The 25,063-nt window shown below is 43.9% G+C and overlaps 1 pseudogene; it reads left to right on the top strand.

The window, feature by feature from the left end:
• Positions 1–7,514: 7,514 nt before the first annotated feature.
• Positions 7,515–15,192, top strand: LOC113918623 (annotated as a pseudogene).
• Positions 15,193–25,063: the final 9,871 nt, after the last annotated feature.

Here is a 25,063-nt window from a genome sequence, read left to right as displayed (position 1 = left end):
TACCATGGAAGATGGAGATGTGAAAGGCACCATCTCTGTCCCCACGAAGCACACACTTCAAGAGATAACCAGACAATGAGGCACAGAGCATTACGTGCCTGAGAAGCAGTACCTCCTAGGAAACATGGCATCCAGGGAAAGGAGAAACATCTTCCTGTTTGGGCACCACAGAGGAAAATGAATTTGGACAACTCCCTTAACTTTTCTGGAACATGGACAACTTTGTTAGCTTTTGCACCAGGTTTTGAAGAGTGGATATGATTTAGGAGAAAATCGAAGAAGGGAAGGGGCAATTCAGGGCTCATGAGGAAATACACAGGATGTGACAAGTAGTCCTGTCCGGTTGGAGCTTATAAGTTACGTGAGGGAAAAACAAGGGATAACTTAGGTGGGTGCCAGAGTGTAGAAATCTTAAACATCAGGCTATGACCCAGGATTTTCAAAGAGGAGTGATATGATCCCAGCCTAGAAGTGTTCCATCAATCAGACAGAAAATGGAGACTGGAGGGAGGTGGGCTGATACAGAAGTCACCAGCCAGGAGAGAAAAGGGTGACAATTGGAATGGTGGCAGTGGCAAGGAAAGGGGGAAAGGCTATGAGAGCAATATCCAACACAAGCAGCTTACGGACAGAGTCCTCTGAGATCCCGTGCGAGGCCGATCAGCCCTACGTGGTGGGGCCTTGCTTAACCTCTCGGGGCCTCAGCTCCCGTGGCTGGGAAGTAATGACCTTGGACCCAAATCTAAATGTCCTTCCAGCCCCAGCCTACTCTCACTCTCTGTCTGCCATTTCTGCCACTGCTCTTCAAGTTTGCTAGACAACGGCCACTGGATGGGGGAGGACCCCTGAGCAGCGCCCCAATCACATTGCCAACAGCTGGTGATTTTCTTTTGTAAAACCTTGCAAAGACTCCCAGCTAATTAAGTCAATTCTGTTTGCTTTGACTTTACAGATCTTCCCAAACCAAATAATGCTAACATAAAAAACAGATCAATGGAGCAAAATAATAAAGTCAAGAATACATAAGAATGTTGTTTCATTACAAAGGTGACTTTTCAAATCAGGGAAGAAAAGGATAAATTCACCTAGCAGGCCTGGAGCAAATGGCTATTTAAAAAAATAAATAAATAAAATTAAAAAAAAATATATATATATCCATCCCTACCTCATTCTCTGGTCCAATATTAATTCCAAATGATTTCAAGAGAGAAATAAAAAAATTACTAGAAGAAAAAAATAAAACTGCTAATGTAATCATGAGACAGGGAAAGTCTCTCTTAGCATGACACCAGGGCAGTTACAATAAAAGAAGAGATTGATAGATTTGACCATATAAATATTTTTAAATTCTATATCCCAAAGACACCAAAGCCACTCCGCAGTGCGTTATCAGCCCTTTTGGAAAGGGTAGGAAAGTCAAACTAGTTATCGTAGCATGTCATGGTGGAACCCATTGCTGACGGAAAGAAAGACAAGGAGCTTCAGGGGAAATTTTAGAAGGGAGGGAAGTCAGCACCACAGGATGGAATGGAGGTTCTCAAGGAGGGGACACCAAGAGTTGTTGGGATGCCCTAGGGAAAAGCCTGAAGGCCCCGCTTGTCTCCCCTGTCCTGCCCCACCCCTACCCCAGGGGTGAAATGATCTCGTCGGTTGTAAACAAAGCCTCTGCCAGGTTTGCTTTGCCTTTTCTGAGCAATAGAGCTCATGGCTGTCTGTCTGATAGGAATGAAGAGATTCATCTCACTCCAGACTGTATACTTGGACCCCCTCCTGGGAGCTGCAGGAGCTTGTCTTTCCTGTTCTGTCTTCACCACCTGGGTATCATAAGGGAGGCATTTGGTGTCACGCTGCCTTCTCAGCCCACGGCTGTATGCCAGGCCTCAGTGCTCACAGGAAACACGATTCTGCTTGTTCTAGGGAACACCTGGGCCACGTGCCTCACAGACTCACTGATAAGTGCTGGAAGGCTCCAGGGATAGAGCACTGCTGTCAGAGCCAATAGATTCCTTCCTTGCTGAACCTCCCCCAGGGAGGCTGAGAAGGAGCCCCAGCACTCCCTGCAGAGAATAAGCTCCCCTTCTGGTCTCCTTCCCGTCCACAGGCTGCTGGCCTTCAGTGAGCAGTCGTCTAGGCTGGGCTGCCTGGACACTGCACTGCCCTCAGCAGTAAATTGGGTCACAGCCCCAAAAGGAGAATTTTAGAAATGACAGGTGATATGGGAGCGAACATGGCTTCTGGGGAATTTCAAGTTGTATCCACAGGTGGAATTTACACATACCTGGTTTCATCGGCAAAGTGAGGAGTGGTGGCCCAAGGAGAGGTTAAGGGCAAGGGGAGCTAAGGAGCTCCTCCTGGAGAGAATACCCATCCTAAGGGAAGAAGGAACCAGGCATGCTGACATTGAACGAGTGCCAAAGCCTTATTGTTGGAGCAATATCTGAGATTCTGATTTGGCCCCTGCATGGGTCTTGTTAGATTCATGTTTGAGCTCTATGGAAAGCTACACCCTAAATAAAACCCAACTCTAGACCAGCTCAAGGTCATACACAGAGTATATCAGTCAGGATTCTTTCTTGTGGGCAACAAAAACTGATTCTGGCTGATTAAAGCCAAGAAGGAAGGTTGTAAAAGAATATCATATAGCTCACACACAGCCAACGAGAACGACTGGAAAATGAGTAGAAACAAAGGTTACTATGCAGCCAGAACCACCGCTGGAACCACAGGCACAAAACCAGCCTAAAGAGAAGGTTGCTGTCTTCTCCACTGCCAAACCCAGATAGCTAGGCAGATCATAATATTACCAGTCTTGGACACTGGATGCCACTGCCCTCACCACCATCCCCACAACCGCTATCACTGCCGCCATGACAATCACCACCACCACCACCACCACCATCATCACCACTACCTCCATCACCACCGCCACCACCATCACCACCATCACCACCACCACCTCCATCACCACCACCACCATCACCACCATCACCACCACCACCACCATCATCACCACTACCTCCATCACCACCACCACCTCCATCACCACCACCACCACCATCACCACCATCACCACCACCACCACCATCAACACCACTACCTCCATCACCACCACCACCTCCATCACCACCATCACTGCTACCACCACCACTGCAAGAAAGAATTTGCCCCTGCCCCTGCTTCACTGTGGTCCCTGACTCCTGAATTAAAGTCTGAGATGAGTGAGGTTGATTATCCCACACTCTATCATCAAGGAAGACTGGGAATGGGAGTATCTGTCCTCTTCAGTGTCTAGATTTATACATTAGGGAATTCTCTCAACATAGGTAGTTGAGGAAGGGGGTGGTGAGACACTGGCATCGCAGAAGAAAGAGAAAGAGAAGAAGAAATAAGAAATACTACAGCTTGAAACAGATACTGAAAAAGTCAATTATGTTCTCCTGGCTGCAGTCTTCTCTTCCATGAGGAGGGTCCAAATTGCCTTAAGTCATGGAGGCAACGATTGTGAGACTCCGTTGTCAACTATGTGCACAAATGGAATCACCATTGTCATCGTTATCATTATCAACATCATCTTCTTAAACATTATTCTCTGAGTGGAACCTGGGTCTTCGGACTCCCAGCACAGTGCAGACTGAGGGGATTGGCGGAGGGATCCCTGTCTCCGCCACAGAGTCTTTTCTTTCCCCTAATCCAGGGTTCCTCAACCTCAGTCCCACTAACATTTTGGACCAGATAACACTTTGTTGTCTAGGCTGTCCCATGCATTGTAGGATGTTTAGCAGCATCCTTGGCCTCTACCCAGTAGATTCCAGTAGCACCGCCTCCCCAGTTGTGACATCCAGAAGTGTCTCTAGACACTGCTAAACATGCCCCAAGGGGCAGAATTGCCTCTAGTTGAGAACAAGTGTTCTAATCTCACCCTTAGGTTTTTCCCATTCCGTTGCCACCATACTGTCCTAGAGATAAGCTACTCACAGGGTCAGCCCTCCTGCTAGCCACGCTGAAAAAAGACCTAGACTTTTCCTCTGGAGAGATACTGTCCCTCTGGGTTCATGCCAGGAACACAAAGAACAATAGGGTCCCCTCTTTGCTCCTGCTGATGGAGGCCAGGTGGAGGGAATGAACAATTCTCAGTTGGCTGATATTTACTCTTCGTTGCCCTGCACATGCTCATCTCTCAGCCTCTGCGCACTTAGCATGCTCTCCTTCACCCCCAAACACTCTCCATTTGCCCAAATCTGACCTTCCCTCTCTCCTTGAATTGATTAGCATTTCGCCCTTTCCAGAATGCTCAGTGCCCTAATCTAATACCACATTTTACTCTGGACTCCACCCTGAGGTATGCAGCTGTAGTGGGGGTAGGGGTGGGGTGGGGCAAACCACAGCCTGTGCTGAGACGCACCCTGACCAATCTCCCTATGAGAATCCTCGTCAGGGAGATGGATGAGGTCGCTGCTCATTTCATCACTCAGTGCTGTTAATTAAGACCCTCAGGAGAGATGCCTGAATCACTCCTAAGCAACTGGTCAGTTTTTATTTTATGGGCACCACAGAGTCCACAGTCCCTCATGGTTCATCTCCCCCTCTGATTACCCCCCCCCCACTTCATTTTCCCTTCCTTCTCCTAATGTCCTCCATGCTATCCCGTATGTTCCACAAATAAGTGAAACCATATGATAATTGACTTTCTCTGCTTGACTTATTTCACTTAGCATAATCCCCTCCAGTCCCATCCATGTCGATGCAAATGGTGGGTCTTCATCCTTTCTGATGGCTGAGTAATATTCCATTGTATATATGGATCACATCTTCTTTATCCATTCACCTGTTGAAGGGCATCTCGGCTCCTTCCACAGTTTGGCTATTGTGGACATTGCTGCTATGAACATTGGGGTACATATGGCCCTTCTTTTCACTACATCTGTATCCTTGGGATAAATACCCAGTAGTGCAATTGCTGGGTCATAGGGTAGCTCTATTTTTAATATCTTGAGGAACCTCCATACTGTTTTCCAAAGTGGCTGTACCAACTTGCATTCCCACCAACAGTGTAAGAGGGTTCCCCTTTCTCCACATCGTCTCCAACATTTATTGTTTCCTGCCTTGTTAATTTTTGCCATTCTGACTGGGTGTAAGGTGGTATCTCATTGCAGTTTTGATTTGAATTTCCCTGATGGCTAATGATGTTGAACATTTTTTCCTGTGTCTGTTAGCACCACAAACTAGGTCACTGACCAGGTTTGTCTTTCCCATTAGCTATTAGAAAGTTTAAAGCCAAATTTGTGGTTCACCCATACCGTATATATTTTTATTTCTGGTTCTTCTAGTTTAGTCTCATTCCTGGCCCCATTTTGTGCCTTGACCCTTATGTTGTTTCTTTCCTTCCTTTTTAAAATTATGTCCCTTTGTTATATTTTACGTATTAATACTTTCTTGCACAAAGCAAGATATAGACAAGAAGATAGATAAAGATAAGATAAATAAAGATATAGTACCTCTTTATCTTTCATATGAAAGCTATGTATTTTCATGTCTTGTCCTCCCTTAAATGAATGTGAACTTCCTGAAAGGAGGAGCTGTATCCGATTCATATCCTCACTCACCTTCGCAACTTGTCCTCTCCCAGACCCAGTATCCAGCCCAGTGCCTCTTACACAGGGACATGCAACAAGCATTTCTTATTTATTGATGGCTCTTTCTCTTAAGCATAAAAAGTATTCTTTCCTTCTTTCTTCCTTTCCTTCCTTCCTTCCCGAAAGATAAAGGCATAAAGGAGGAGACAGGTACATTCTGGAAAAAACTCCCCATGAGGCCTTCAATGTATCCCCATCTTAGGAGCTTACACTTAAATTCCCCTCTAACAGATATGACAAGTCTATGGAGCACCCGCTGTGAGGAGCTGTAGCCAGGAGGAGGGGAAATCGGAAGCTATGACCACTGGGTTGAATCCCAAGACTCCATTGGCAATATTGGTCTTGTTTTGGGAGGCCACATTTTAGCCAAAATCACCTTGTCTTTTCATCTGGATGTAGCTTGCCCACACTTTGCCTTCCTCTGCTGTGCCACGTTACACAGAAACAGGAAAAGGCTGTGTTCAATGAATATTTGTTGTATGAGTGAATCCCATTTGAACTTCCCAATGCTGCCATGAGCTAGACAGCAGCTGTAATTATCATCACTATCCTTATAGATGGGGAAATTGAGGCTTAGACACATGACCATCAGTAGAGTCAGGACCAGAACTCTTCATAAAGCATGGGACTCTGCTGCGGGTATGGGTCTCCACTAAGCATGCATCACCCTGAAACAAAGCCTGGGTCTCAGCTCCTGCAGACATACCAAAGTCCCCACAACGGCAGTAGTCTTTAAAGACCCATTCATTTGTTCATCCATTCATGCATTCACGGGCAACACCCACTTATTGAACATGGGACTATGCTAACTGCAGAAAGAGATATAAGGATAAACACTACCATTCTTGAGCAACTCAAAGCCTAGCTAAAAAACCAGACTTACAGACAAAATCATGATGCACATGATCAGCGTTCATGGTGATTCTCCTTCTCCAACGCTCCCTAAACTGTGCGTGTGACTTCATCGAAGCAATTTTCATATTGGATTGTAATTGTTTCTTGTCAGTTTTGCTCCCGATTATGATCTTCTCGAGGGAAAGATGGCTTTTATTTTAACCTTTGCATCCATAACATTTAGCCCAGTCCCTGGTACCAGTTTCCACTCAGGTAATAGTTGCTGAAGGAGCACTTGCAGGGGGCTTTGGGGCTTAGAGAAATGGGCAGCTCTGCAGGAGCCATGGACGGCATCACAGAGGAGAACATTTTTTTTCATGGAGTCCGAAAACTGAGGTTTGCTGGTAGAAATGGAACAGGGAATAGCATTCCAGGCCAGGGGAACCCCATAAACATAACTAGCCTTAGTAAGCATTTCCTGTAAGCTCACAATGGTGTGCTGTGAAGGGCTCTAGGTAGACTATTGTGTATTGATTTGTTATGTTTTCAAATTCACTTGTTTATGGCTTCAGTGAAGCTGTTTTGATCTAAGGGTGAATTTGTTTACACTGAGGAAGCTGTATCAGGATGTTGTCATCGACATCTGTTGCTGTCGATAAGCACTCAGTAGCTCAACAGTTGATGGGCACCACTGGGAACTTACTGATAAAAGCCCATGGAGGAATAGCTATGATAGAAGAGACATTTAAACTTTAAATATCAGGAATTTGTGAGGACTTAATGTCTGGTCTGGGCAGGGCTGCTCTTTGCTGATCTAAATAGATCTCTGGAGTTCTTGAGACCCTTGGTCCTACTGTAGCCAAGCCACTCTTGGTCAGCAGGGGCGTTAAACCATGTGGCAGTCTCAGGAAGAGAGCAGACATCTGCTCCTGCCTTGGCCAGGCTACTCCTTACAAACAGTGGTACAAGTCATGTAACAGTCCCCGGAGTAGTAACCTTCAGAGCGGCAGAACTGCCTGCCAGTACCTGTGCTGTCACCCACAGCAGCGAAGATCTAGGCCAGCAGGTGCCCAGCTTTTGGTTGGAAGGACAGACTCTACTGAGAACCAACTTGTAGAAAGGTACACCTCAACTAAATTTGAACTTTATTTCTTTCATCTCCCATTTGCCTGGAACAATAGTGTAATTAATCTATCATTGGTTTGTAGTATGTTATTTCTTTATTGGCTTATTAAGAGACATTATCCTGTGTGCTATTGGCCTGTGAAATATTATTATAAATTATAATTCCCATGGTGAACTTGCATTAAATAAATTATTGGAATAGACAATCTCAGTCCGAGCAAAATTTGCCTCAAATAAAACAACATCTCTAGACCTCACCATACTCCCAGGAGGTTTTTTGGCGTCATTAACACAATTACTCTTATGATTGAGGGAATGAAGTCATAGAGAGACTGAGTACCTTGCCCAAGGCCACATAGCTACCATGTGGCAGCAGTGGGGCCGGAATGTAGTACTGCTGCCTCCAAAGCATGTGTGCTATCAACCACTCTCATATAACCATGTCCGTGCAGGAAGGGAGAGGCGATCACCTCCTCCCTCCACCTCCTTCTCAGAACTCTGGAAAGGTTGTAGCTCCCTCAGTCGCTGAGAGCCCTGGGGTTCTGGGATCAACAGGAACTCAGTCATTTGCAATGGACATGCAGCAATGTAGGGCAGTCAGGCCTGAACATTCCACATAATAGGACCATCCTTCTTTTCCACTCACTGAACAGATGGCTCCATGGCTGCCCCAGGTTCTCCTAGGTGTTGGCCAGGCAGCCGAGGTGGATAGAGACTGCTTAGGCACATGTTCCTCCCCACTTCAGTCCAGAGAGGCCTTACTTTTCCTCTCCAGGCATTGGCAATCTATAGGGAGGAGGACTTGGAAAGGAAGAAGCCCATTTAGCCCAACAGCAGTGGAAAATGCCAGCCACTTACTCCTGATGTAGGATTCTGGTCATCGTCGCGTACCTGGGGCTTAGCAGTGCAAGGGGAGTGAGCCCTATGGCCGTGGAGGAGTTTCTGACTCAGGTACTCATGGTGTCTCTACCAGGGTCAGTGTGCTTTGTGACCCAGCTGTCCTCACACTAGACCTCACCCTTAACTGGCCCTCTCACAGTGTCACATGAGAATGGGACATTGTGCATGACCTTATTAGGGAGCACTAATCAATATGTTTGATTGCTGGGTCTCCCTATGCACTAGACATGATGGAGGTGAGTTTACGACATGTTCATCTGAGACCTGCTGTGGATCAGGCCCTGAGCTGGGCTGTGTGCTCTGGGGGGGCTCAGGGATGCCCAGAGAAGGATCCCAGTGGACAGGGTCACAGATATGAAAAAGACAACATCAGCTGCCTGTTCTCCACTTTATGACTAGAGAAGTTTTAGTGGATATTAGGGAATTCTATAATGAGTCACCAGCATTTATTCAATGTCTGTCAGACATATAGAATATCTCTCATCTTAATAACAACCTTAACTCAGACATCACGGTCCCATTTTACAGGTAAACAGAGTCTCCAAGAAGTTAAGGATATTTCCCAAGGCCACACACTCTGTAAATGTCATAGCTAGTGTTCAAACACAGGACTTTCTAGCTCTAAATCCCATGCACTTTCCACTGCACGCGTGCATCATGTGAGGGGGGAAAAATCATTTTCCCTCTATTCTTCTAGGTTCTTGCCTGAGATCCCCTGTAATAAAAGCCAGATTCACAGGAGAAAAACAAACAAAAGTTTAACAACACCTATACCTCCTATGTACATGGGAGATGCCCAGGGAAACTGAGTGACTCTCCAAAATGACCCAAGCCACCACCTTAAATAACATCTCTAGCTAAAGACAATGAAGATGCTGGAGGGTAGGGAGTCAGTTGTGGGAGGTGACCAGGAAAAGCACAGTAAACAAGGTAAGGCTGTTAGGCAAATTGAAGTCCTTGCTTTCTCCATTGATAAGAGTATCTAGAGATTTAGAGTCATCCTTCTCTTCCCAGTACAGACAGATACTCTTGTAAATGGAGATTTCGCTAATCAATGTAAATGTCTCCTGCAAAAAGGTAACTTCTCAGTTTTTGGAGTTTTTCTTATACCTGTTTTTTCTTAAAAATAATCAGACTGAAATAATCCTTATGCTAACAAGGCATATTTTGGGGTGGTATATTCTGCTCTCTTTAATCTCAGCCTGGGCCATGTATACAATACTTACCATCACCATCATCATCTTCAGTGTGTACACTGGGCTGTCAGTTCGTGCAAGAAGCCGCAGAAATAAATATGGACCATCTTTTGGAGATAAAAGTTGGTGATTTATAAACATTAGTTTTATATTGAAATCAACATTGACATACTAGAGGAGAGAGGACAAGATTACCATAATTGTTTACGGTCAAACCAGAGCTCCCATGCATCTGCAGGCTCTCTGAGGCTCTGCCCTGGGTTTATGGGTCTGAGGTGTACCAGAACACGCCACTATAGGGGAACAAAATATGCCACCCCGAAATATGTCTCTTTGGCATGTGGATTGTTTTAGGCCAATTATTTTTAGGAACTAAGAAGCCTCAGGAAAAACCTGTGGGATCTTCCCCTAACTGCCTAAAAAAATTTAGAGGACCTGCTTCAGGGAAGGAGCTATCACCATAGATAAATAAGGTATGTAACCAGGGTTCAGGGGTAGGGTCCCAAACAGACCAGATTCCACCACTCACCACCGACAAAATCCAAAGGCAGAGAGATGAACGGTGGTGAAATGAAAACGGAATTTATTTCAGTGAGGCCAACACTGGGAAGACAGTGGACTAATGTCCAAAGTGCTGAAAATACTTCTAGGTTTATATAAGTAAAACGTGGGACAAAGGTGGGTGGGTACATGCAGGTGGGCAGTAAAAGTCAGGTTGATCATTGCCCTGGGGTCAATCACACAGGGTATTGTTGGAGTCAGGGCAGTCCTTATTGCTTGAGGGGGTAGTTTTCCACTCCCTTCATGGGATGGTTTGCCCTCCAAGTCTTTTGCCTGAGTTAAGAGATAAGCTGGAAAGAACTTAAACAGAAAGTACAGACTAAGGTCAAAATGGCGGTAAAGTCCTCTTTCAGGCTTGGTAGACAGAGAGGAACTTTGCAAAATCTGTTTGTTAAAATTCCTCTCCACGTCCCATTATTTCCAAATGCCCTAGCAAACATTTGTTTACCAAACATTTACTCTTTTTCACCTTCCTGTGAATTGCTTTCCTTCCCCTTGAAATCACAGACCTGTAGCCCCTCCTCCTCGGTTCAGACTGACATTTATACCTCATTCTACCTGTCTTTGGAATCTCTCATGTTTATGTGGATTCCCCCTATGTACATAAACTAAATTTGATTTTCTCCTGCTAATCTGTCTCGGGTCAGTTTAATTCTTAGGCCAGCCAAAAAAAAAAAAAAACTCTGAAGGGCAGAATAAATTTTTACTCCCCAACACCACCCCAAAATATGACTTTTTGGCACATGGATTATTTGAGCTAAAGGCCACTGAGAACCAGCAGAAGCAGGAAAAGCTCTAAAAACATGGCACAAGTTTTCCTTTTGTATGGAAATTTATATTTATAAAGGATTTTTCCATTTGTAAAGATGTCTCCCTCTCCTGTATGAGGAAGAGGAAGACTATGAATAACTCTCATCAGTAGAGAAGAAACCAATTTAAATATGCATAACAGACCTCACTAAACAAATCTGTTCACCATACTTTTCTTGGTCACCTTCCCAAAACTTCCCTCCCTCTGCCAGGAAGCCCCAAGCCCCTTTTCTTTTGTTGGTATTTAAACTCAAGTTCTGACCACCCCTTTACTCATCACTCCATGCTCCCATGTGTACATATATGATACATATGTTAATAAACTTCTGTTTGCTTTTCTCATTAATCTGTCCTTGGCCAGTCTAATTTATGGACCCCAGCTGGAGAGAACCTGAGACAATTATGAAGGATAGCAGGATATTTCACCGCAAAATACATCTCTTTGGCGTACGGATTATTTGGAGCTGATTATTTTGAGAAACAGAGACATGGGAGAAGCTCTGAAAACAGAAGTACAGAAAAGTACAAGTTATCCTTTTGTAAAGGACATTTACATTTATAAAGGAAATCCCCGTTTGTAATGTGTCTCCTTCTCTGTACCAGAAGAGGAGGATGACTCCATCACAAGAGACCCTAATCAAGGAGAAGGCACCTACTTAAATCTGCAAATTATGCCTTACCCGTGTTTACCCTGCTTTTTCTGGTAACCTCCCATAGCTGGCCTCCTCCTCCCCCAACTTTCTCTTGTCTTTAGCTAAAGATGGTATTTAAACTGGTGGCTTAGCCTACCTCAGTGAGTTACTCATCTTTCCCTGGATGTCTCCCAGTATACCTGAGGTGTACACGTTAATAAATTTGCTTGTTTTTCCTCCTTTTATTTTGTCTTTTATTACTGGGAGTCTCAGGAAAGAACTCCGAAAAGTAGAGGGAAAATTATTTTTCCTCCGCTACAGGTAGAGGAAGGGATTTTGACTCCTTCACAGGATCTTCTTTTCCTTCTGCCGTTAGAGACAATTGGTGGGGAGTGTTGAGAAGCCCCCAGACTCGCCTAAGAAAGGTGAGCATGTAATGGCGGTGAGGGTGTCCTGAGGATCTCCTCTAGATTGGGATAGGTGGAAACTGGTCTGACACAGACTGTTCTGAGGCAGTTAGGCAAGCTAGGGGCAGAGGAATGAACTGTGGGACCCTTCAATCTCTTCTAACCTCAGGCAACTCTGTTAAAGTTTTTATCTTCTTGTTCTTTAGGAAATTTTTCATAAAACAACACTCTCATGTACTCAGAGAACTAAGATTCACCTTTCCTGGCCTCAGTGGACCTCTCCCAAGAGGTGTAGGAATTTGATTCTGTATGGCTACCAGGTCAGTTAGCACACTTCCTCTCCTTCAGTGCTTCTCAAACTTGGCTACACCCTGGGATCACCTGGAGACTCTTAACAAAATCTGATGCCTGGGCTCCACCCCCCCAAAGGCCCTGATGTGCTTGGTTGGGGGTGTGGCCTGGCTTTTGTGGGTGTTCAAAGCCCCCAAGGTAATCTAGTGTACAGCAGGCGCAAAAACAACCGTGTCCAGTTTCAGGCCAAGGGCCAGGATCTCTGGCTCTTTGAAGGAGCAATTTTGAGTAGACTTGAGCTGCAAAATTGCCCTCACCTTACCCCTGCTGATTAAGAAAATTCAGAGAAAAATCTCCCTGCTAAAAGCTCAAGATGATAGGGTTTACTTTTAATAGATGAACTTACAAGGGAAAAGGTTTGATTTGCTTATAAAGTCCTGCTTTGGGGTGGGTTTTTTTTCTTGCCACCATGAGAGCTCTAAGACCATCTGAAATGAATTGAATCCCAGCAGCGGAGGTGGATGGAATGAAGGTACCAGGGAGGAGCAGGTGAAATTGAAAACCAGAAGGCCCACTGCTGGCCTCTCTCTTGAGCATTTTCTGTTTTTCACAGATATTTCTACAATAGTCTTGAATCCATCTATGGTTCACTATTCTGTCACTACACTAATCCAGGCCTCATATCTTCCTGCTGCTATACAAGTCTCCTAACTCTCTCCCTGCCACCAGTCTTCCCTTCTCCAACCACTGCATTGTGTCCAAGAAACGAGTCTAGAACATGTATTTGATCATGTCCTCCTGCATAAAAATCCTGCAGTGTCTGCTTCCCTACTGCATTTGAAATGAAATCTGAACTCCTTAGTATGACTCATAAAGTCATTCATGAGATAGCACTTGCCTACCTCTCCGGCTTCACCTCTCAGTTTCTCCGTAATCCCCCACCCTCCATGCACTCCAGGCCACAGTGATACAGACTCATAGCTTCCTAAACATGTTGTGCTCTTTCATGTCCCCAGGCCATTGTTCAGAGGGGTCTCTCTTTCTGGAACATCCTCTTCTTCCCTTGGCTAAGTCCCATTGGTTTATCAAGAAGCTTTCTTGAAGCCCATGGCTCAGGTAAGCACCCTCCTCTTTGCTCCCACAGCACCCAGGTATGGACCTCAGTCACCACTCTCATTAATACTGTATTATGATCACCTGTTTCCTTGTCTACACTAGACTGTGATCTTTCCAACAGCAGCCCAGCATCCAGCCCACAGCCTGTCAGATTATTGATGCTTATTATGGTTTTCAGTAAAAGGGGTCAAAAGAATTCCCAAAACGTGTTCATTTCTGCCCATTCCCTTCTAGCCCAAAAAGGGCAACTAAAGTAGTTGGTTTGCATGGATGCTAAGAAAATAAATCTTTGTCCTAAGTGGCACCTCTTTCCCCTATGTGTTAATAAAATCTCTTTGAAAAGTATCAAGCAATTGCTGAATGACCAGCACTATGAGGGAGAAACAAAAACTAAGATATGATTGATTCTGCTCAGGCAAATGTCCTTCCTCCCCCCTTTGCTGTCATTGCATTAGGTAGTCCTTGGACGAATCCCTTCATTCTCTTCAGAACTGGCATGAGTCTTTTATACTGCCACACTCAAAGCATTTGAAGGACAAGAATCATGTTTTATGATCCCTCCATGACCCACCTGGACTGGGACAAGTGTTCAGGAAATGCTGTCCAGTTCTAAATTATGATGACCTGAGGGGGACACGGGCTGAAATATTTGCTTTGGGGCCCAAAATTAAAACTTTCACCTCCGATGATGTTTTAAGTCCTTTCTGGAATGAAGCAAGCTATAAAGAGATGAATGCAGAAGAATGAAAATAGACATAAAAATGAATAAGTAAGGAAATGAAAAAATACTTGGTGAAAACCATTCTTTCTCACCATTCATTTGTTCATACATTTATTCATCAACCCATCCTTCCATCCAACCAACCACCCTCCACTTAACAAATATGTTTGTGCCTGGGGCCATGCCAGGGACTGTGATGAATAAGACAGAAACAGTCTTTGCACTCATGCATGGGCTGACATTTTAACAGGGGAGCAATTGCAAGTGTCAGCAAGAGAATGGAAAATGTGGTATGGAGGTGCACCCTAGACAGAGTGTGGCGTGTGTTCATTCATTCATCCACATGCTCACTCACTTACTCACTCAGTCCTCCCCAGCTCCTTGCCCAGGAGCACCACTAAATGCTTATTGACTAACGAGGTGAGGGCTGCTGCCGGTATAGTGTGCAATTAACAAAAAAGTTACATGAGTTTTACTTGGAAGTCCCAAATTTAAATTTACATGTCTTGCTCTTTTGCTTAGGCCCGTGGCGCCGGCAGGATGGGCAAGTGTCGTGGTCTCCGTACTGCCAGGAAGCTCCGCAGCCACCCACGAGATCAGAAGTGGCATGATAAACAGTACAAGAAAGCCCATTTGGGCACAGCCCTGAAGGCCAAGCCTTTTGGAGGTGCTTCCCATGCAAAAGGAACTTGCTGGAAAAAGTAGGAGTTGAAGCCAAGCAGCCAAATTCTGCCATCAGGAAGTGTGTCAGGGTCCAGCTGATCAAGAATGGCAAAAAAATCACAGCCTTTGTACCCAATGATGGTTGTCTGAATTTTATTGGGGAAAATGATGAGGTTCTGGTTGCTTGGTTGCAAAGGCCATGCTGTTGGTGACATTCCTGGAGTTCACTTTAAGGTTGTCAAAGTAGCCAATGTCTCTCTCTTGGCCTTATACAAAGGCAAGAAGGAAAGACCAAGATCCTAAGTTTTGATGTGAAAACATGACAATAATAAATTTTCGTAAGCCAAAAAATAAATAAATAAATAAATAAATTTACATGTCTTTTAAAAACATCTGCTTTCCTCCAATCTCTGTAGTAAGAAGGAGAACAAGCATGTAGGATGTCAGAATTATGATCTAATGATTGGACAGTCATGCCACTGCTATGAAGGAGCATGCTTGGCCAGAGGTACAATCGTTCTATAACAGAGTCCCTTGTGCTTAGCCAAAGGACATTTAACTTTCAATGACAAAGAAATGACACTTCTACCACCTGCCCCGTGAGGGAGAAAAAAAGAAAAAGTAAATCATGGTGCCATAATTTTAAGAGTGAGTAAGATCCACCTTGGACTGAAAATGTACAACCACTCCCTCCTCCCCTGCCTGTGTCTCTTCAGTTGGCAAGTTTGGACAGGGAAGCCTCTCCTAACTCTGAGAAGTCCCAGGGAATCCAGCCAGAGCCAAGAGAGCTTTAAATGATATCTGCCTGTTTGATTTGACAAAAGATCAGACTTTGCATTTTCTAGCTAAACAGGAGATGGGAAGAAACAGCAAGGGCAGGCTTGAGGATGGCACTATGACCTTGGCTGGAGCTCATTCCACAGTCAACATGAGTCATTTGAGAGATGGAGTCTCAGTTGGTTGTGAACTGGGTGTTAATACCTGACACAATTTGAGTTCTGTAGCAGGTGTGATGAGCTGTCACTCCCCACTCCTACTTGAGTCTGGATCTGTAGAAGCATCAGCAGGTTGGGAACGCTGGGGCTGGTTCTATGCATTTCTGTTTTCCAACTTTAGAACAGGCAGGGGGTCTAGGTGCTAAAAAAAAAAATGGATCTAGCCCTTCTCAGAAGAAGATCTTTAGATGTGTAGGATTACAAAGGGCGGAGCAAGATGGCGGAGGAGTAGGAGACCTGGATTTCTTCTGGTCTCAGGAATTCAGCTGAATAGGGATCAAACCATTCTGAACACCTACGAACTCAACAGGAGATCAAAGAAAAGAATAAGAACAACTCTCTGAACAGAGAAGCGACCACTTACTGGAAGGTAGGACGTGCGGAGAAGTGAATCCGAGGTGATATTCGGGAGGCTAGGCAGCAGGGGAGGGGGCCTCCGTCGGCCGTTTCTGGCAAGTGATAGAGCCTCGGAGCACAAAATCGGAACTTTTAGAAGTCGGCTCCGCTGAGGGATGTCGCTCCAGTGGCTAAGCGGGGGGTGGAACCCTCACAGGACAGTGTGGTCTCAGGACCCTCGGGGTCACAGAAAGACTAGGGGTGCCTGAGTGCGGCAGAGCTCCCGGGTATCGGAGCGGGGAAGCGGGCTGCAGAGAGGGAGCCGAGGCGTGGGCTCTCAGCTCGGGGTTGCCATAAACTGTGGTCGGTGGCCCAGTCGGGCCACTGCTCCTCCAGCAGGGACCCAACAAGCAGCAGATCCGGGGAGACTCTCCTTCCTCCCCTGGGGAGGAGCGGCGGGAGAGTGCACCGCAGGGATCTGCTGGGTTTGGAGACTCCACACCGAGTCGGGTGCCAGAGATAGAAACATTCGGTCACAGGCCGGGTGAGCACAGAGTGCGGCCAGAGACTGAGGAGACGGGAGTGACTGCTTTTCTCTGGGGGCGCACTGAGGAGCGGGGCCCCGAGTTCTCGGCTCCTCCAGGGAGGAGATTAGGAGGCCGCCATTTTCACCTTCATCCTCCAAAGCTGTAGGGAAAGCTTGCAGGGAACAAAAGCTCCCAAGAGCAAACCCGAGCAGATTGCTTAGCCTGGACCGACCAGGACGGGGCAATTCCGCCTCCAGCAAAGACATTTGGGAACCACGGCAACAGGCCCCTCCCCCAGAAGATCAGCAAGAACAGCCAGCCAAGACCAAGTTTACCGATCAAGGAGAACGGGAAAACTCCAGCTCTAGGGGAATGCTGCACATAGAATTCATGGCTTTTTTACCATGATTCATTAGTCTTTCAAAGTTAATTTTTTAACTGTTTTTTTTTTTAATTTTTCTTTTTCCCTTTTTCAACCCACATCTTATCAATCCCTTTTAAAAAAAAAACATTTAAAAATAAATAAATAAACATTTTTATTTTTTATTTTTAGAGTCAATTCTATCCCTTCATAGTAGTTACCCTTATTTTTGGCATATATATATAAGTTGTTCTCTCTTTAAAATTTTGAGATACAGTTTCTTCTAACATACCAAAATATACCCTAAATCTCTAGTGTATGGCTTTGTTCTAGTCTCCTGCATGATCACATTCTCTCCCCTTTTTCTTTCTTTCTTTCTTTCTTTTTTTTAATCTTCTTCTTTCTTTTTTCAAGCACCTTATCAATTCCTTTTTTAAAATTTTTATAATTTTCATCTTTACAGTCATATTCCATCCCTTCATTGTACCAACCCTTATTTTGTACATATATAAGTCTTTCATGTGCTCGCTTCGGCAGCACATATATGTCTTTCTTTCTTTAAAATTTTAGGAGGCACTTTCTTCTAACAGACCAAAATACACCCAAAATCTAGTGTGGGGCACTGATCTATGCACAAGCCCGATCATATTTGATCATATTCTGCTTTTTTTGTTTTGTTCTGTTTTTGTTTGTTTTTATCTTTATCTTTTTCTTTTTTTTCTCTTTTTTCTTTCTTTCCCTTTCGTTCCCCCTGGTTTCAGGTCTTTTCTGATTTGTTTAGAGTATATTTTCTGGGGACGTGGTTAACCTGTTAGCATTTTGTTCCCTCATTCATCTATTCTCCTCTGGACAAAATGACAAGATGAAAAAAATCACCTCAGCAAAAAGAACAAGAGGTAGTACCGTCCACCAGGGACCTACTCAATACAGACATTAGTGCGATGTTGGACCTAGAGTTCAGAATCATGATTTTAAAGATACTAGCTGGGCTTGAAAAAAGCCTGGAAGTTATTAGAGAAACACATCCTGGAGAAATAAAAGAACTAAAATCTAACCAAGTCAAAATCAAAAAGGCTATTAATGAGGTGTAATCAAAACTGGGGGCACTAACTGCTAGGATAAATGAGGCAGAAGAGAGAATCAGCGATATAGAAGAGCAAATGATGGAAAATAAAGAAGCTGAGAAAAAGAGAAATAAACAACTACTGGATCACGAGGGCAGAATTCGAGAGATAAGCGATACCATAAGATGAAACAACATTAGAATAACTGGGATCCCAGAAGAAGAAGAAAGAGAGAGAGGGGCAGAAGGTATATTGGAGCAAATTATAGCAGAACTTCCCTAATTCGGGGAAGGAAACAGGCATCAAAATCCAGGAGGCACAGAGAACCCCTCTCAAAATCAATAAAAATAGGTCAACACCCCAACATCTAATAGTAAAACTTAGAAGTCTCAGAGACAGAGAGAAAAATCTTGAAAGCAGCTCGGGAGAAGAAATATGTAACCTACAATGGTAGAAACATTAGATTGGCAACAGACCTATCCACAGAGACCTGGCAGGCCAGAAAGGACTGGCATGACATCTTCAGAGCACTAAACGAGAAAAATATGCAGCCAAGAATACTATATCCAGCTAGGCTGTCACTGAAAATAGGAGAGATAAAAATCTTCCAGGACACACAAAAACTAAAGGAATTTGCAAACACGAAACCAGCCCTACAAGAAATATTGAAAGAGGTCCTCTAAGCAAAGAGAGAGCCTAAAAGCAGCATAGACCAGAAAGGAACACAGACAATATACAGTAACAGTCACCTTACAGGCAATACAATGGCACTAAATTCATATCTCTGAAGTTACTCTGAATGTAAATGGGCTAAATGCCCCAATCAAAAGACACAGCTATCAGATTGGATTAAAAAACAAGACCCATCGATATGCTGTCTGCAAGAGACTCATTTTACACCCAAAGACACCCCCACATTGAAAGTGAGGGGGTGGAAAACCATTTACCATGCTAATGGACACCAAAAGAAAGCTGGGGTGGCAATCCTTATATCAGATAAATTAGATTTTAAACCACAGACTGTAATAAGAGATGAGGAAGGACACTATATCCTACTTAAAGGGTCTATCCAGCAAGAAGATCTAAAAATTGTAAATATCTATGCCCCTAACTTGGGAGCAGCCAATTATATAAGCCAATTAACAACAAAAGCAAAGAAACACATTGACAACAATACAATAATAGTGGGGGACTTTAACGCCCTCCTGACTGAAATGGACAGATCATCTAAACAAAAGATCAACAAGGAAATAAAGACTTTAAATGACACACTGGACCAAATGGACTTCACAGACATATTCAGAACATTCCAACCCAAAGCAACAGAATACACATTCTTCTCTAGTGCCCATGGAACATTCTCCAGAATAGATCACCTCCTAGGTCACAAATCAGGTCTCAGCCAGTACCAAAAGATTGGGATTATCCCCTGCATATTTTCAGACCACAATGCTTTGAAACTGGAACTCAATCACAAGAAGAAAGTCGGAAAGAACTCAAATACATGGAGGCTAAAGAGCATCCTACTAAAGAATGAATGGTCAACCAGGAAATTAAAGAAGAATTAAAAAAATTCATGGAAACCAATGAAAATGAAAATGCAACTGTTCAAAATCTTTGGGATGAAGCAAAGGCAGTCCTGAGAGGAAAGTATTTAACAATACAAGCCTTTCTCAAGAAACAAGAAAGGTCTCAAATACACAACCTAACCCTACACCTAAAGGAGCTAGAGAAAAAACAACAAAAAGAGCCTAAACCCAGCAGGAGAAGAGAAATAATAAAGATCAGAGCAGAAATCAATGAAATAGAAACCAAAAGAACAGTAGAACAGATCGACGAAACCAGGAGCTGGTTCTTTGAAAGAATTAACAAGATTGACAAACCCCTGGCCAGACTTATCAAAAAGAAAAGAGAAATGACCCAAATCAACAAAATCATGAATGAAAGAGGAGAGATCACAACCAACACCAAAGAAATACAAACAATTATAAGAACATATTACGAGCAACTCTATGCCAGCAAATTAGACAACCTGGAAGAAATGGATGCATTCCTAGAGCTGTATCAACTACCAAAATTGAACCAGGATGAAATAGAAAACCTGAACAGACCTATAACCACTAAGGAAATTGAAGCAGTCATCAAAAATCTCCCAAAAAACAAAAGCCTAGGGCCAGATGGCTTCCCAGGGGAATTCTACCAAACGTTTAAAGAAGAATTAGTACCTATTCTCCTGAAACTGTTCCAAAAAATAGAAATGGAAGGAAAACTTCCAAACTCATTTTAGGAGGCCACCATTACCTTGATCCCAAAACCAGACAAAGACCCCATCAAAAAGGAGAATGACAGACCAATATCCTTGATGAATATGGATGCAAAAATTCTCACCAAAATACTAGCCAATAGGGTCCAAGAGTACATTAAAAGGATTATTCACCATGACCAAGTGGGATTTATCCCTGGGCTGCAACTTGGTTCAACATCCGCAAATCAATCAACGTGATACAATATATTAACAAAAGAAAGAACAAGAATCATATGATCCTCTCAATAGATGCAGAAAAAGCATTTGACAAAGTACAGCATCCTTTCTTGATCAAAACTCTTCAGAGTATAGGGATAGTGGGTACATACCTCAATATCATAAAAGCCATCTATGAAAAACCTACAGCGAATATCATTCTCAATGGGGAAAAGCTGAGAGCTTTCCCCCTAAGGTCAGGAACACGGCAGGGATGTCCACTATCACCACTGCTATTCAACATAGTATTAGAAGTCCTAGCCACAGCAATCAGACAACAAAAAGAAATCAAAGTTATCCAAATCGGCAAGAAGGAAGTCAAACTCTCACTCTTTGCAGATGATATGATACTGTATGTGGAAAACCCAAAAGACTCCACCCCAAAACTGCTAGAACTCATACAGGAATTCAGTAAAGTAGCAGGATATAACATCAATGCACAGAAATCAGTGGCATTCCTATACACCACCACCAAGACAGAAGAGAGAGAAATTAAGGAGTCGATCCCATTTACAATTGCACCCAAAACCATAAGATACCTAGGAATATATCTAACCAAAGAGGCAAAGGATCTGTACTCAGAAAACTATAAAATACTCATGAAAGAAATTGAGGAAGACACAAAGAAATGGAAAAACGTTCCATGCTCATGGATTGGAAGAACAAACATTGTGAAGATGTCAATGCTACCTAGAGCAATCTACACATTCAATGCAATCCATCAAAATACCATCCACTTTTTTCAAAGAAATGGAACAAATAATCCTAAAATTTGTATGGAACCGGAAGAGACCCCGAATAGCCAGAGAAATGTTGAAAAAGAGAAGCAAAGCTGACGGCATCACAATTCTGGACTTCCAGCTCTATTACAAAGCTGTCATCATCAAGACAGTATGGTACTGGCACAAAAACAGACACATAGATCAATGGAACAGAATCGAGAGCCCAGAAATGGACCCTCAACTCTATGGTCAACTGATCTTTGACAAAGCAGGAAAGAATGTCCAATGGAAAAAAGACAGTCTCTTCAACAATTGGTGTTGGGAAAATTGGACAGCCACATGCAGAAGAATGAAACTGGACCATTTCCTTACACCACACACAGAAATAGACTCCAAATGGTTGAAAGACCTAAATGTGAGACAGGAGTCCATCAAAATCCTAAAGGAGAACACAGGCAGCAACCTCTTTGACCTCAGCCACAGCAACTTCTTCCTAGAAACATCACCAAAGGCAAGGGAAGCAAGGGCAAAAATGAACTCTTGGGACTTCATCAAGATAAAAAGCTTTTGCACAGCAAAAGAAACAGTCAACAAAACCAAAAGACAACCAACAGAATGGGAGAAAATATTTGCAAATGACATATCAGATAAAGGGCTAGTATCTAAAATCTATAAAGAACTTATCAAACTCAACACCCAAAGAACAAATAATCCAATCAAGAAATGGGCAGAGGACATGAACAGACATTTTTCCAAAGAAGACATCCAAATGGCCAACAGACACATGAAAAAGTGCTCAAAATCGCTCGGCATCAGGGAAATCCAAATCAAAACCTCAATGAGATGTCACCTCACACCAGTCAGAATGGCTAAAATCAACAAGTCAGGAAATGACAGATGTTGGCGGGGATGCAGAGAAAGGGGAACCCTCCTACACTGTTGGTGGGAATGCAAGCTGGTGCAACCACTCTGGAAAACAGTATGGAGGTTCCTCAAAAAGTTGAAAATAGAGCTACCATACGATCCAGCAATTGCACTACTGGGTATTTACCACAGAGATACAAATGTAGGGATCCGAAGGGGTACGTGCACCCCAATGTTTATAGCAGCAATGTCCACAATAGCCAAACTGTGGAAAGAGCCAAGATGTCCATCAACAGATGAATGGATAAAGAAGATGTGGCATATATGCACAATGGAATATTATGCAGCCATCAAAAGGAATGAGATCTTGCCATTTGCAACGACGTGGTTGGAACTGGAGGGTATTATGCTGAGTGAAATAAGTCAATCAGAGAAAGACGTGTATCATATGACCTCACTGATCTGAGGAATTCTTAATCTCAGGAAACAAACTGAGGGTTGCTGGAGTGGTGGGTGGGTAGGAGAGATGGGGTGGCTGGGTGATAGACATTGGGGAGAGTATGTGCTATGGTGAGCGCTGTGAATTGTGCAAGACTGTTGAATCACAGATCTGTACCTCTGAAACAAATAATGCAATATGTGTTAAGAAAAAAAAGAAGAAGATAGCACGAGGGGAAGAATGAAGGGGAGTAAATCGGAGGGGGAGACGAACCATGAGAGACGATGGACTCTGAAAAACAAACTGAGGGTTCTGGGGGGGGGGTTGGGGGGATGGGTTAGCCTGGTGATTAGTATTAAAGAGGGCACGTTCTGCGTGGAGCACTGGGTGTTATGCACAAACAATGAATCATGGAACACTACATCAAAAACTAATGATGTAATGTATGGTGATTAACATAACAATAAAAAATTTAAAGATGTGTAGGATTACAAAGTAAAGAAAAAAAATGGATCTAGAGCATAAGCTGGGAGACCTGGTTCAAGCTCCAGATCTGCCACCAACTCCCTATGTGTCCTTGGACAAGTCACTTTTTCCCTTTCCTCTGGGCTTCCTTTTCCCCATTTGTAAAATGGGAGTTGGTCTAGTCCAGAAGCTCTAACTTTTGGATTCTCAAAGATAGTCTGTGTCTGAGATTTCAAAAACCTGATGGAAATTTACATTTCCCAGCAAAGGGCTGGCTTAACCAAAGACCCAAATTCCATTGCTTTGACTAACATTGCATGCATTCCTCATATTGGGACTCCTATGTTGATTAGAGACCATTGTTGGCAGTCAAATATGTTTTTAATAAGCATTGGGGAAATACATTCATTTTCACTTAATATATTTAGTTTGTTTAGTATACAAAATCTTTCTAAATGTGAAACGAGGATGAAGGATGTCTTTGAACTCTTTGAAAGTAGTTTTACTAGTAAGTATTTTTGCGGCGGGGGGGGGGGCGATGGAACCCAGTGATCCCTCAGCTTGGAGATTCTAAGATGGGCCAAGGAGCCTGGCCTCTCCTCCTTCCTCCTGCTCCGTCCCCCACAGTCAACACCAGCCATCTGCCCCTAGCACCAGGCCACAAGCACCCTTCAGTCAAGAGCAGGAGTCCACCTGCGTGCTCAGAAAAAGTTCCAGGACGTGGTGATCTGGGATTCTGACCCCTGCTGGCTCAGAGGATCTCTCAAAACCACTGGTAATTCACTTTTGTCATTGTCTTAGTTTCCTTTTTCTCAAAAATAACATCCATTTCTATCTGTCCTAGAGGAATCTTTCACCTGCTGGATACAGTACGGGGAGAGGCAAGGGCTGGAAGCGGAATTACAATTCGTTGGTGTACCCACCGTGAGTGTGCATTTGCACACTCATAATCTCTTATAATGTGCATCCCTGACCCACCTAGCCCTTTCTTTGTGTTGTTTTTTTTTTCTGGCTTGAGTAAGAACAGGCAATTGGGGTGTCAGGAGAAGAATTTTCTCAGTTTAGAGCCTAAAATGTGGGAATGGCTTTGAACATCATCCATCTCCCCTTCTTTCAGGTGACACCAGAAACATCTTGGCCTGAGAGTGGGTACTCATGCTCCAGTTCCCTGATGCTCAAGGGAGGACCTCTAGGAGGGGCCCTGGACTTGGCAGGGGGAGAAGATGCTCTGAGACATTCCATCCAAACTCCCTCACAAAACTAAAAATGATTCTTCAGAGCCTGGGTGAGAACCCAGGGATGGGTGGGATGCATACTGTTAGACCGTTAAAATCCGGAATTTGTGTCGTGGTGTGGTATTTATAGGAGGGATTATATCCTGCTTCCCATACATTTTTAAGGATGAGAAAACAGCAACTCTGGGAGAAATGACTTGTCCAGGGCTGCCCAACAGTTAGTAGCAGAGACAGGACTAGAACCCAGGCGTCCTGACTCAAGTCCAGAGTGCTTTCCCCTGCAAGCTGTTGCCTTCCCAAAAGCTCATGGTGGGAAGTGGGAAGGAGCCCTCCTGGGTGGCTAGGCTGTAGCTCGTGCTAATGACAGAGGAGCAGAGGCTCTGTGGCCTGATGGAGGCCTGCAAACTTTCCGACTTCTTTGGGGTTGCTCATGGTCCTCGTTGCTCCGGGGGAAGCAAGTGATTTTCTGGTTGGCTCGCTTTGCTGATTGCACTTGAGCTGAATCTTCAAATTGAGTTTGTCAGAAAAATTGGTACAAATTAAAGATGAGCCTTTTGTTCTCCATGGCTGGTTGGAGTTTAGGGGCCTCAGGGAGGTCAACAGGAGGGGTCTCTTCCCGTGAGGTCCAGCCAACCCTCATCCTCT

Source organism: Zalophus californianus, chromosome 1 (assembly GCF_009762305.2).
Source record: "Zalophus californianus isolate mZalCal1 chromosome 1, mZalCal1.pri.v2, whole genome shotgun sequence".
NCBI lineage: Eukaryota > Metazoa > Chordata > Mammalia > Carnivora > Otariidae > Zalophus > Zalophus californianus.
This window is presented reverse-complemented; position numbering and strand designations above follow the sequence as displayed.